The sequence below is a fragment of the Alligator mississippiensis genome, chromosome 3 (assembly GCF_030867095.1).
Source record: "Alligator mississippiensis isolate rAllMis1 chromosome 3, rAllMis1, whole genome shotgun sequence".
In the NCBI taxonomy this organism is placed as follows: Eukaryota; Metazoa; Chordata; order Crocodylia; family Alligatoridae; genus Alligator; species Alligator mississippiensis.
In genome coordinates this window covers 199535605-199549755 of record NC_081826.1, presented here as the reverse complement: position 1 = coordinate 199549755, position 14151 = coordinate 199535605, and the positions used below count along the sequence as shown (strand labels likewise).

The 14151-nt window shown below is 43.1% G+C and overlaps 1 protein-coding gene across 1 annotated transcript in view; it reads left to right on the top strand.

Annotated features, from left to right (window-relative positions):
* Positions 1–14151, top strand: part of LOC102565550 (guanine nucleotide-binding protein G(q) subunit alpha) — a 211821-nt gene that overhangs the window by 53522 nt on the left and 144148 nt on the right. The gene's annotated exons all lie outside the window — the stretch shown is intronic.

Here is a 14151-nt window from a genome sequence, read left to right as displayed (position 1 = left end):
TGTGTGTGTATGTTGTGCTTTCCTGCACAATGATAATGATGCACTATCAGGGAAAGCACAGATTTCTTTTTGTGCAGGGAATAAAAAAAGACAGACTAACAAGAACAAATAAGAGGATTTTTTGGGGAAGAATAAGTTGAAAGGGATAACAGTAGGGATGGTAGGCAAGGGTAAGTAGGAAAAAAATCGGATACAACTTGCTAGCAAGAAACTAGCTAGTGCTACCAAGCCAGAACCTTTCAGATACAGCTGCTGCTGCATGACAAACACAGCTCAAAAAAGGCACAAAAACAGATCACTTCACATACAGCCTTATATGTTGTTTCTATGTCCCTCCCCGCAGAGTACTGTGATTGGAAGGGAACTCAAGAGAAAGATCAGTCACTGGCCAGCTACAGATGTCAATATCAGAGCAGTCTCTCCCACTCCCTTCCTTCTCCCTCTTCTCAATTTCTGTTTCCTGCAAGCCTGTCTTCCAAATCTCTGAATCTTTACGAATCTTTTCCAAATCAATTCAGATGCTTCCGATTTGATTTGGACCTCGAATGCATCTCCCGATTCAATTTGGATTCGGAGATTCGGCTGCCAAATTTGGCTGAATCTCCTCCAAATCGAATTGGCTACTGAAGTTTTGCACAGCCCTAATTTTTAGTTTTTTTATTGTTTCAGTGACCAGATTCATAGTAATCTTAGGTGAAAGGTGACTGACCACTATTTATGGATGTTTAGTAGTCTATTTCAGTAAGGAGTCCCTTTCTCATTACTTTGCGCCTAGCTAATCTAAATTAGATCATTATAAAACTCCAAGCAATACAATTATGGCATTGTGCTTTTATTTTTTTGAAGAAAGGGCAAATTTGGAGAAAGGCCACACTGAGATTGGAGCTTATTTTAACTTAATGAGTACAATGTTTTTGGTTAGTTTAGAAATGGGTGTTCTTTAAAAAAAGCATTCAGCATGATTTCACTTGGAAAATGATATTATTTTAACTGAAAACAAATCTAAAAATGAGAGCATGCAAGAACAAGGTTTATTTCAGTTACTTTATATTGCTGTATGCAGGGATATTTAGGAACACTGACACTGTATAAGCAAAGCTCTTACTCTTGATTCATTTTCAAAAGGTAAATTTGAATTGTTTCAAAACCGTTTCCTTAATGAATGTCTGGAGCACAGGGATATTTTGAATATTGAATATAGTGTTCGTTCCTGTAAACTTTTACTGCCAGATTTTGTGTTTAGCAACACAGGTAGTTCTAGTCATGTCAATACTGCTCCTACAAATGAGTATTTGCAGGACTGGATCATTATCTTCCATAATACTTAGATAATCATTATTGTACTAGATATTTTTTTCCATTTACTTTCATCATAATTTGAACACTGTACAACATATAAATCCCTAACTACAAAATGGGCAGGTATCTTGTATGTCCGTGAACACACAAGTGTATTCATTCTGGAGTATGCAGCCAACTCCTAGAGCAGTGCTTCTCCACTAGGGTGTTGTGGCACATCCTGATGAGGATGCACATGCAGGGGTATGTGTTTCCCACAGGACAAATAGCAGCAACATACATTTATGCCATTGCTGTTTGTCCTGGGCATGCCCCTGCACACCTGCTTATGCACAGCCAAGTGACCCAGGTGGGAAGGGGCCTCCTGGGGCAGCAGTGGTACTGAACTGGCTACTTGGCACCTGGTCAGCAGGCAGAGCATAGTTCTGACTGGCCAGGCTTCCTTTCTGGTGGTGTACACTGCTGCCCTGTGTGCTGCAGCACTTTTTTCAGTGGCAGTTTTTTTGGACACCAGTATCTCCCAGTGTCAAAAAAATTGCTGATCTGCTAATTAACAGCACAGCAAATGGGTGCACATGTGCTGCGTGTGGTTTGGCATGCCTCACACTTCTTTGAGGCACCACAGACCTTGTGTGTGCACTTATTAGGACATGTCCCTGGCTCCTTGGGTGCCACTGCACCCAGCACATGTGAGAGAAGGAAGGTGCTGGCTCCTTCACATGACAGGTGCCTTGTGCATGCCCCAGCATCCCAGCAGCACTCCCCATTCCACCATCTCCAGGAGCATGGGAGGAGCATGGGAATATGCTGGGCTGAAAAGTGCAGGCCTCGACCTCCAGCAGCCCTGCACCAACTGTTTCTGTGCTCCTAGTGGCATGGTCTGCTGCAGGCTGGGGGGCTGTTTCCTGGTAGGAGGGGCTGCAGAGAATGGTCAGGCATTTAAGTCCCCAGTGGTACAGCTGCAGTGGCAAGGGCCACGCTCTCCCCCTCAAGTAGAGATGGGGGCAGGGAGGGGGCAGACAGTGGAAAAAAAAGAGCACAGCAGGGTTCTGCCCCTGCCATCCTCATCTGGTACCAGTCTCTGCACTAGCAGCCACTATTATCCCATTCTACCTCCTGCAAGGGCAGTTACCTCCTTCAGGAGTCTAGTGACCTACCCAAAACTCCTCAACCTGTCCTGCCTAGCAGCCTCTGTGAGCACCAAGCACCATCCAGCAGCTTTTGCCATGTTCTCAGGCATGAACAGTGTGCAGCCCTGGCAGCTGGGGGAACGCAGCTGTGCCGGCGGTAGCGTGACAGCGGTGGCGGGAGCAACGCAGCAGTGAGCGGGGAGGTCCCGCAGATGCCGCTGGCACTGTCGGTGGCTGGGGTGAGTGCCAACCCCTGGTGCTGCTGGCAGCATTGTTGGCAGCCAGGGGCTATCGTGGACCGGTGGTGGGGTGGTGAGTGGCGACCGCACACAGGCGCCACCAACAGTGTTGGTGGCACCTTTTTACAGGGGGTGCACTACCACGCAGGAGGTGCATGTGCACCCACATGCATCCCCTATGCATTGCCCCTATTCTCAGGGGTTCCCTGCCCAGCCGACCTTCTCATGAGGTCCTTTTGGGGTGTTGTGGGATGCAAGGAGGTAAAGCACTGTAAAAAAAAGAATTAGGTTTTAAATGGGGTGTCACTAAATTCCAAAGCAAAATGATGGAGGGATGCTCCTCAGGTCAAAAAGGTTGAGAACCATTGTTGTAGAGGGTGCAGGAAGAATGCAGAAGGGAAAGGGAAATTATAAATGGGATAATAAAACAAATGAGAAATAAACATTCCCATAATTCTTAGGTTATTGTTAGTGTTACAGTGAGAGTTATAGTTTTTTTTTAGTACCCATAGCATGGAATCATGGGGTACTCAACAGTAAAACAAATTTATAAAAGGACACGAGCCCTCCCCACAGAATTGGAGAATCACTGCTTTAGCATAACCTTGAAGTGAAAATGGCAAAGTCATATATAACAGGAGAGAAGGCTGCTTCTGAATGAAAAGTTCATAACCTTGCCAAGCATAGATAAAAGAAAGCAATCTTTGCTGTGTCTGCTGCCTGAGCGTCCTCTAAGAGTACAGGCTGTAGCATGACATTCAGATTGCAAATCTGAGTAGCAAAAAGCCATCTGGTCTTCGTTTTGGTGGACCATTCAACAAGGGCATTTTTAAAGCCTCTACAGTCACGGCTTTTCAGTATTGGGTCCCTGTATGTGTTTGTGAGGTATAAATTTGAGAAACTTGTGTAGATGATTGGATTCTAGGGGATATGCTAGTCAAATCATGATGAAAACAGAAGCTGTGACCCTTCTTTCTGTTCCTGAATATTGAATCTCTTATATAGACAGATGAATTAATTAAACCAGTGTCTGATTTGCTGAGCCGTAAATTGCCCTGAGATCCTGGGACCATGAACTGGAAGGCCCAGGTATATATGTACTAAAGTCACTAAATACTTTCAACATGCTGTATTTAATAGTTGTTTTGTCACTACCACACTAGGCAGTATAGTTTAGTACATTTAGCATTGGACTGAGACTTATGCAACCTGGATTCTCTTCTTATCTCTGGATTGCTGGCTGACCTTGGGCAAGTCTCTTGCCCTTTCTGTGCCTTGGTTTCTGCATTTTTAAAATGAAGAAAATGAATACTGATCTCCGTTGTAATGTCCTTTGAAACTTTTGGTAAAAAGCTTGTATAGGCAAGAGCTAGGGGTTTTTTGGGGGTTTTTTTTTGGCGGGGGGGGGGACGTTTAATACTAAGAAGGAAACTTTTGGGCTAATGAGATTTCCCAGAAGATCCAATCCTCATGCTGGAATTGCCCCATGAATGGTGGCATTTGTGCCTTACATTGGCAGGAAGAAGACACTTTGTTTAAATGACCCATCAAGACCTTCCTCATTGTCTGAAACAGGATTAATCTCTCCACTCTTTCAAAGAGTAGCTATACTTTTTTTTTAACATCCTATATGGTTGGATGACCATAGTCAGCCCCAGATTTATTTTTGAAGACTTCTGGTTATCACCTTTTTTACCTCAGGAACAAAACAGTTAACTATTTGGATATTTTGATTATTATATTTGGGGATTTGAGCTAATGGGTCATTGAGTCATTCCGGGCATGCTTCAGCCTTGTCCCTACATGAAGGGTCATGTTTTTGAGAGATTTACCTGAAGCAAAAGCAAACTGCTTTTAGAAGGAGAGAGGAAGCTGCTTATCAGCTATTTGATTGTGACTGATAGATCTGCATGCTCCTATAGGGAGTGTAAATCACTGTCAGTTTAGCCCTGAATAAAACAGGATTAAAATGGCAACATTTTCCCTCCATTTATACTGTCAAAGGAGCAGCAGATGTGAAAGTTCCAGCATAACTTTTATGTCCAGTGTGTAAGGTCTGTTTGTACCCATAGCATTTTTTAAATGAACAAGATGATACCTTCAGAGAGGTACAGGAGCATGTACAAACTCTTTTTGGGTCTTGCTTGCCACTAGAGCTCAGGCTTTATGTGGGGCTGGGTAGGGGAGGGTGGAGAGATTGCTGACCTATATGTTAAAGCTGATATAAGCAGGGACGTATACAGCAGAGAATTAGCAGTAGTGCAGCCTTGCTGTGCTATACCTCATTGTGTCCCTCCCCTCCTGACATGTACCTCTGCTTTCTCAGAAGTGGTAGCTGGCAGCATGTGTGCCAATATGGCACTGCTTTGGCAGTGTTGACAGCAGTGGTTGGCAGAGCCAGTGTACAAAGTAGTAGAAACCACATGTGCTAGCTTTGTACCTACCATGGCTAGGGACAGACATTCAAAAAGCCTGAGCCTGAATAGATTCACTCTTTGCAGGTTAGTCTAAGGTGTGTAGTTTAAACTGATCACTAACTGGACAGACATGCTCTGGTAAATCAGAAAATGCAGGCATGTGTCTGTAGTGGTTGAAGCTAGAAGCTGGGGGCGGGGCACTAGAGCATGCCTGCCAGCCACTGCAAAAGGGGAGGGAAGTGAAATGCCCTCTAGGACTCTTACCCCTCCCTGCTGGAGCAGAGGGGGTGTGGCCAGGCACCAGCCGGGGCTAGCACCACACACAGGATGCCAGTCACCAGCCGGGGGGTGCTGCCAGACTGAGGAGTGGGGAAAGTCCTTTCTCTGACACAAGCATGTATTGATCACAGCAATTTGCAAAGCATACAACAGGGAACTACCAAAAATCTTGTCCTAAGCTACAATACAGCCCAGTAAAACACAGCATACACAACTTAGTCTAACTTAAAATGTAAAGCAGGAAGACAAGGGAAAGCCTTGCATAGGTCTTACTAATCCTGAGGGCAGAGTGTTTCCTTACAGCCAGGCATTCTGAAAGGCTTTGTTTAGGTTTTACAGATTCTGTTTTATAATGTAAATGTAGCTCTCTGCATTCTTTGGTCTGCAACTTCCAGCCAGAAACTGTCTGCAACTTCCCTTAACTTCATCTCAAGCACATATGGTGATGATTGTCAGGTCTTTGCCAACACTTCCCACCTCTTAGTCTGATCATGTAGGTCTTAGCTCTGGGCTCACAGGTGCAGCAGGTCTTGCCTTTCTCCCCTGCTCCGGGACTGCTGTGGAATTAATCCCCTCCCTGGCTACAGGGAAGTTGGACACAGGGAGGAATTAGCTCCGTCTCTGCCTGGCTGCAGAAAAGCCGTGAAGGTCCGCAGGGTTTGCCAATGGGGGGATGGGAGGAGGGGAGAAGAGGAGAAGAATTTGCCTCAGGGGCAATGGCAGGTCAGCATCAGGTCATATCCCACCCCTGCTCTGGCTAGAGAGCAGAGGGGAGGGGCCAGCTCAGCTCTCTGGAGCAGAACCCAGTCCAGAGGGCATGCAAGGATGCTAGGGGTCTCTGATTTTACTTAAACTAGCAAGGGGGTCTGGAACAGACATTGCATAAACCAGTTTGAGCCAAATCAGTTAAGTCTGATACTACATTCAACCAGGTTTATCTCAACCAGTTTCGGCCATTTTCAAACTGGTTTATATGTGCACTGAATGTCTGTTCTGTTACAGGTTTAAACCAGTTTCTGATCACCTAAACTGGTTTATGTGTAATGTCTGTCCCTAGCCTAAGTTTCCCATGGACTTCTTATTTCATGACACAAAATAAAATGTAACCAACTCAAAAGTTTGCTTCTGTTATTACTTATTTCCTTCATAAGTCAGTCCCACTTTTACGGCTGAGTTGAATGTCTAAATCTGTAGAGGTTGATGAGACTGGAAGGTTTTCTGGGTGTGAACATTGGCCAATGAACCAGGTTTCCCATAATATTAATTATCTGCCTTTCAAAGGTCATAGACAAAACTCAAGTCTTGATTTGTCAGTAAAGATAGTAAATTTCAACCCCGCTCCCTGCCTGGAATTAATGTCACAATTGATGCAGCATGGCGTAGCTAAAACCAGTGACTCATCGTTTCAGTTTTTTTCCGTGTTTTGTTACAATGCTTATTTGTTTTCTTCCCAGTTTTTCAGTGTTTGGGGAAATATCCAACCAAACCCCACAGGGATACACCAGCACATGGTGTATATCATAATTATTTTATCTAGTTTTCTTTTCTCATGTACAGAAGATATTTCCCAGAATATTTTGACCTTCTGGTGAACAAATGCCATGCTAAAACTTTCAGAGCTTTTCTTGTCACCAAAAGCATAAGATGTGACACTTTATTCTCTCCCTTTTAACATAGTAGTCCAGCAGAAATAATTGTGATAGGAATAGTGTGTAAATCCATCTACACTGTGCTAAAATGAGCTTTTTCATTTCCTAATAGTCTGTGTGGAATCATTGAAGATTTATTGTACCTATCTTCTGCATATATATGCCATATATTTATGCATCCTGTGTTAAGAGTTTTACAGTGATTTCTTCTTTTTTTCCTTGGTATTCTTGCCAGTCCTGTGGATCTACTTGCCATCTTTGTTACTTTACATACAACCCTGCCCTTTCAAGTCTGTATTCTAGGTGCTACCCTTTCAGCTAAGAGTGTGGAGAAATGCTTGTGGAGTGAAATAAAAGACTAGGATGGTAAAATGCACCCTAGTTGCTTCTAAGGAATAGGGAAAGCTATGAGCAATTCTAGCTTTACACATGCAAAGCACATTTCTACAGGGGTTGACCCTACTGCTTGCAAGAGCACTGAGACAAAAATTGATTATATTACTTGCTTAAAAACTCTAATCTAGACCCTTGCTTCTTGACCTTGTCTGTTCCTGATTCTCAAGGGTCAAGCTCTGATCACCCACATCCCAGTCGTCCCCTGATATAGAGATTAGATCTTTATACATATGGAAAAGGAAGATTACCAGGTTTCCAAAGGAGAAAATGCATCACATTCATGGGAGATTTAAAAATTTTTAACATTCGATTTAAAAAAACCACTGAATTACAGATTGGAAAGCTAAATTTAAGTAATGGTGAAGGTTCTCATAATTTTTCCTCTTTCACTAAGTACACACTTAGTGAAAGAGGTTCTTAGATTCTTAGAGCTAAAACAACAATTTCATCTTTGTGTGCGTTAGCAGTACTTACATAGCGGTGTAACTACAATATTTGGAACCTACACACAGTTAGGATTCTGTTTGCAATTGCAGAGCTGTGCCAGGCCTAAGCCTCCCTTCCCAACATAGGATTTAGGCCATGCTGACTAACCCACTTAGCTTCATAGATGGAGAAAAATGAAATATCATGCCAATGTCAGTTTTAAAACCTCTAGAATATTTCCAAGCTTTCCTGCAAAACCTATGGCACATAAACAGTCCATGTGGTACAGTACCAGAGAGTGCCTAAAACAAATCCTGAAAGGCACATATTCTCTGATTTAATTTATATGGCAAGTCCATTTGCAGATATCAGCTCTTATTCAAGCTATTCTACTGCAAGTAAATGCCTTAGGAAATCATTTATATCAGACCTCTGAAGTCATTTGAAAACAACAAAGCAATTTACACTCTTGGTAATGATGAAGCTGTCTTAAAGGAAGGTGTAGACTCCTTGAAACTAAGTACAGGGAAACCAGGTGTAAAGGTAGATGGAGGGGAACATACATGTATTTGCACTATTTTGGTTTGTTTTGAATGCTTAAGTTTAAATTCTCATTTTTCTTTTGGGGAGTTTAGGTAGCAATCAAAAGAATACATAGAGACAGATCATGTCCAGTTTTTTACAGCAATTTTCAGAAGTGTGACCAGTAGAAGTCAGGCAAAGGTTTTTAATGGACCAAAATGTAGGCCATCACCCTAGGTGAGCAGGCAGCTGTACTTGTAAGGTACAGGGATGTGGGCAGGTACACATTAGAGCCAGAAGCCAAAAGCTGGCAGTCAGAAGGCAGGGGTCTGGACTTGAGTCAGGGGAAAGGAAAGGAGTCATCATAGAACCTGCAAGTCTGCAGCAAAAGGGTCAGAAGATAGACGCCAGGGTTGAAGATGAAGCCAGGATGCCAACAAGCAGGATTTAGACAAGTAGGAAAAAACAAGAATCAGAAACCCAAGATAGAGAGGTATCCTGGTGAGTAGCATGCTAGGTACTGAAAGAGCTGCTGTTGATAATCAGGTACAGAGCCATGTTTAGTCTGAAGTCAAGCAGAGGGCAGGGGAGATTTACACCTTACAGACTAACTAAATTAGATAGATCGCACATGCTGTGAAAAGCAGCTCTGCTTATGGCAGCTGGGGCTATCCACAAGTAGTTAAGCCAGGCCCAGACATCTAGGGCCAGTTGGGGACAATTTAGCCTGCCTGCTCCCCTGACTCCTGACATTAGCTTAACAGCACAAGCCATTGAACCCATCAGCTTAGCTCTGGTCCAGGATAGAATATTGCCCGATGTGCTCTAGGCATATATGTAGAGTTCTATTTTGGCTGAGTAGAGTAGAGTGCTGTTTGCCTACTCTTAATTGTACTGTCAGCTTCTCAGGAGAGGGTTCTGGCTGCTCTGGGGTTCTAGCCTGTTATTCATAGTGCGTGGGGCATTTGCAGATCATTATACAGGATTGATCTAATGGAGAAATGTTTGGGGCTTTTTGTTGTTGTTTGACTTCTCAACTTAAATTTTACGTTCCAGTTATGTTGTTACAGCAGAAGTATATTGTGCATCTCTTGAGGGAGCAAACATGAGGTCTGTGAACATTGCTACCTTTTTTCTTGAAGGTTGTGGATCGAATAAAAGCATTACATTAGTAAAGCATTGTTGGTTGTAGCAGTGTTGGTCTAAAGACATTTACCCAAAGAACCTTATCTGCCTTACATTAGTAAATTGTTTTTTAAATATAAGGATATCAGTTATGAGACCTCAAGGCTTGTATTAGTGTGTATGTTTTGTGTTTTAAGAAGTCAGTGATTGTGACATTGTTGTTGAAAAACATGCTTGTAGCTGTAAAAGAAAATATTCGGGAAAAAAAGCATAATTATCTTAAAGTTTCCATGGGCCTGAAGGGAGGGAATAGCATGAGACTGTCTTCTGTATGGTGGTTCTTATCCTGTTTAATTTTTTTTTAAACAAGGAGCATATCTGAAATCCTAATCTTTTTTAGGGGTGAAATATCCCCTAGTACAGAGGAACTACACTTATGTTCCATGTAGTAATTTGTGTGTGCATCATTTATTATAAATATGTCACTGTATTACAAATGTCTCTCTTCAAAGCTCTAGCTCTCACTGGGTGCAACTACATGTGCGCTTTACTGCATTTGACTAATTAGCTCCATAGTAAAGTGTCACAGTTTACACGTGCACCTGTTTTAGGGCCCAGTAAATTAACTAACTTCACTTCAGGATAGTACTCTATCCTGTGGCAGAGTAATTACATGTGCTCAGACTCATGTGTAAACTGCAACAGGGGCTTACTTGCTAGCTAGCCCCACACTGTATCACCCTCATGTTCCAGCCAGCCCTTCTACTGCCCCATGCCATAAAACAGAGCCATGAATGACTGGTGCCTACCGAGACTGGGGGGATACCATGGCGGTGAGCAACGAGCGGGGACCACCTGCAGGCGCCGGCGTTGGTGTTGGTGGCAGCGAGCGGGAACCACCCGCAGATGCCGGCAATCCATAGAATTCCCTGTCTGTGCAATCCATAGAATTCTTCTCTTTGGTAGAAGGAGGGATTTTATTTTAGTGTGTTTAAAGCCTATTCTAGGAATGAGTTGCATTCAACTCAATTAATAGCTTTCATGAACAGTGAAATACATGCTTTGAGACTTTTAAGGTGTTTTGCTAGTTCAGTCTATATTTTGTATTGGCTTTCTGCATTAAATCTTTTTTAGTGTAGTTAGAATATTTACATTTTCACTTCCACGTGGGGTATCTGCTGATGGGATGTAATAGTGCAGAATGCAAATGACTGTCTGCCTACTTTACATACCGTAAATAAATTGGTATAGAGCATCTGACATGGCACTGTTGGTGCCTGCCACTTCAAGTTCTAGAGCAGGTAGCAACCAGGTGCTTGAGAACAGTGACCATTTTGAAACCCAGGATATATATAGATTGAAGCAGCAGTTTGCTGCTGCAGCTGTGAGAGAGACATCAGCTGGTGGAGCTGAGACTCAGGAACAGCTTGGAAGTTAATGGGCTGGGGCTGTGGGGATGGAGGAGGCTCCTGGTCCTGGGCATGACCTAAAACTGCACCCTGCTAGGGATGGGTGGCCTCTTGGGGCTCCTGGTGGTGCGGAAACCCCCAGGAAATGCCAAGTCAGATACACCCTCATGAAAGGCGGGTTGGGGCATCTTAATAACCCCAGCTCCCACAAGCAGGTGGGTAACCCTGTAGTAGGTCCCGAGAAGGTGGACCCATGTAAGACAGTGTGGGCTAGTTGCTCAGAAGCCTGACTTGAGGCACCCATGACTGGTCAGTGCTAGGGCCAGAAGGGTCTAAAGGGCCAGGGGCCCACTGTGAGGGACACCCAGAGTCAAGGACCTGGGGTTCTGACTGGCCTTGGAGGTGAGGCAAGGGCCTGTGTGGCCAAAGGTCCCGGGGGGGGCCACACCCGAGAGGGGGAAGAGTGCAGGGAGCTTGGCAGCTCAGAATGAGGGCGGAGTAGATCGCCTGATTAGGAGGGATCTAGTTGGGGTCCAGACTAGAGGGTTCTGGGGCCCAGTGTGGGGCTGGAGATGTTAAGAACTTAGATGCCATCTGGAAGGCATGGGTTGCGGTGTAGGGAAGGTTCAGAGCCGCAGGTAGCACCCTTGGCATGAGGGCAGGAAATGGGCAGCCTCCTGCCTATTTAACACCATAATTATGTATCATCAAGGCATGGCAGGCGAGGGAGGTAGGCGGTTATCCCAGAAATAGGTGGGTGGGCCAACTTCTGACTGGCCCGGGGAAAGACCCCTTGTTACAGAGCATATTTCACTAATTTAGAACAGGAGTATGAAATGGAACATTTGTCCTATATTGATCACTACCATGTGTTTCATGCATGGAATGTCTGTGGTAGACTTGTATTTGTTACTAAGGGTTTTCTTTTCTGTTCTTTCCTTTTTCTTTAATTGACTCTCTGCTCTAAATTTAAGGACCACTAGTGATCTTGGTGGATTACAGAGAATTTGATTCTCTTTTAACTTATTCTGATGTTATACTGGCCTAAATGTTCAATAGAATTGTACCAGTATGGAGCAAGAATTAGTCTCATTGCCTCTGATCCAGGAGATCGCAGTCCAGATATGTCCAAAGTATATTTTGCCTCCTGTTGTTCATTTGTATTAAAGTGGCATTTTAAGGGCCAGATTCTATTCCACCTTTTAGGTGTCTCAAGTGTGATTCTATAATATCCTGCAGAAATCCTGAAAATACATTAATTAATCTAATTCTGTAACAAATCATCACCTTACCCCATCACAAAAAACAGCAAGAAAGAGGAGGACTGCTTATGCATCTATGAGGTGAACTAGAATCTGAACCCAAGGGTCTTTAGCCATGATAATGCCACCTTTGCACCTGTTTTGGCCACTAAAGGCTTTCTCTTTCCTTATGTCATAGGGCTGCTGTTGAGGTTGACTCAGGGGCTGTAACATCTCACAGATTTAAGAAAGAGAGGACTGTTTGTGCTCTCTGGAACTCATTGTCCCTTTCCTGGTCCAGGCATAGCAGGGTATCTTAAAAGAACTCTGTAAGACTTGTATTTGCACAGGAGTTTTCCTGAAGGGATTTGAAGTTTTTCTTTGTAGAGAGAGTCTTTTATTGCAATTTTACTTCTTTAAAAAAAACAAACTTGTTCTAAAAAATTGCAGTTGTCTAAGAGTGTTTTGATTTAGTGTGTTATTACTAATATAAAGAGTAAATGTAAGAAAAACTGAATGAAAGAGAAACTGCATATTAGGGGAATGTAGCAATGTGGAAGAGGCAACTAGATTAGAATGACACCCAAACCTCCAAGCACCTATAAGAGGATTGGAGAGAGAATGTTCTCCCATCACAGATTTGCCTCTTTAGCAGGTTAATATTTAAGGGGAATTAATTGTGGCCTTGCAAGTAATCCTGATGAGCTCTAAGGGTCTAATCTCTGTTCTGTCCCAGATTTCCTATATAACCACAAGGAAGTCCTTTAATTTCTTTGTCTTTGTTTCTCCATCCCTAAAACAGGGATACTAATACTCCCTTACCTCACAAAACATTGCAAGAATAAATCAATTGATGTTTTTATCTTTGTGGATATCACTGTGATGAGCACCATAAAAAGTTTTCACATTTTAAAACATTGGTATGGAAGATTTTATGGGTTCACCTCTAAGTTAGGTTTGGTAAGTTTCCTTTTTAAAGGTAGAACTTTAAGTACATTAACATGTAACAGCATTAAAGATATGGACAGGGTGGCCATTGGTTCTGTTTTACAGTGGACTGTCCTTTTTTAAAAACCTTTGTCCCCTGTCCATTTCCAAATGAGGAACAGACTGCCAAAAGACCTGTTTTTTCAATTCATTGGTAGAAATACATGTCAATCATTTGTCCTCACAATTATTGACTGTGCCTAGAGGTAGGGCAGTACACAGCCAGGAGTTTCCAGCCAGGGAGGGAGGAAGGTGATCTTTTTGGGATGGCCCTGTCCTTTGCTGCTGATTGGCTGAGGAGGCGGCAGCCCCATCCTTCACTGCTGATTGTCCAAGGGGGCTGCTCCTCACCCAGGGTATATCCTGTATTTCGGGGATGCATCAGTGTCTATCCATCCTAGACATGGATAACATGTTTAGGTTATATGTTCTAAATTGCAACCCTTCTTTCTGAGGAAGAAAGTAAAATAAACAGGCTATGTTGGCCCTCCTGACCATAGAGTTCTCAACTCAACCATGCAGGGATATAGGGTGTACCACATCTCATTTTTCCTATGTATCTTTTCTCAGCAAGTTCACTCCAAATTTGGAATTCACCAGTACTCAAGAGATTAACGGAGATCCAGATAGAACACAGTGTTGTTCCCTGTAGCTTTGTCTAAAATAGGAGTGCCTAAGCTGTGGATTGGAGGCCGTATATGACTCCTGAAAAAGTAGTTAAACAAAAATTTTTTTAACTGTAGGCACACACACCTTGAAAGTTTTTGGTCCCTGGGCTTTAAGCCACAGGTTTGGTTTGCAGCCTGAAGGGTTAAAAAATTTGGCCACCCCCAGTTTAAAGGATGAGGATACACAAAAAAACCCCAAAGTGACTGACTGACTGACTGATTATTAGGTAACAAATTAGAGGCAAATTCAAACTAAGGTTGCTTGTCTGTCTATTAGAAGTTCAGTTCTGCTGAGCTCTGATTGTTATACTTCTTTCTCTGTTTTATTTCTTAAAAGGGAAGTTATCCATCCTAGCAAGTTCAT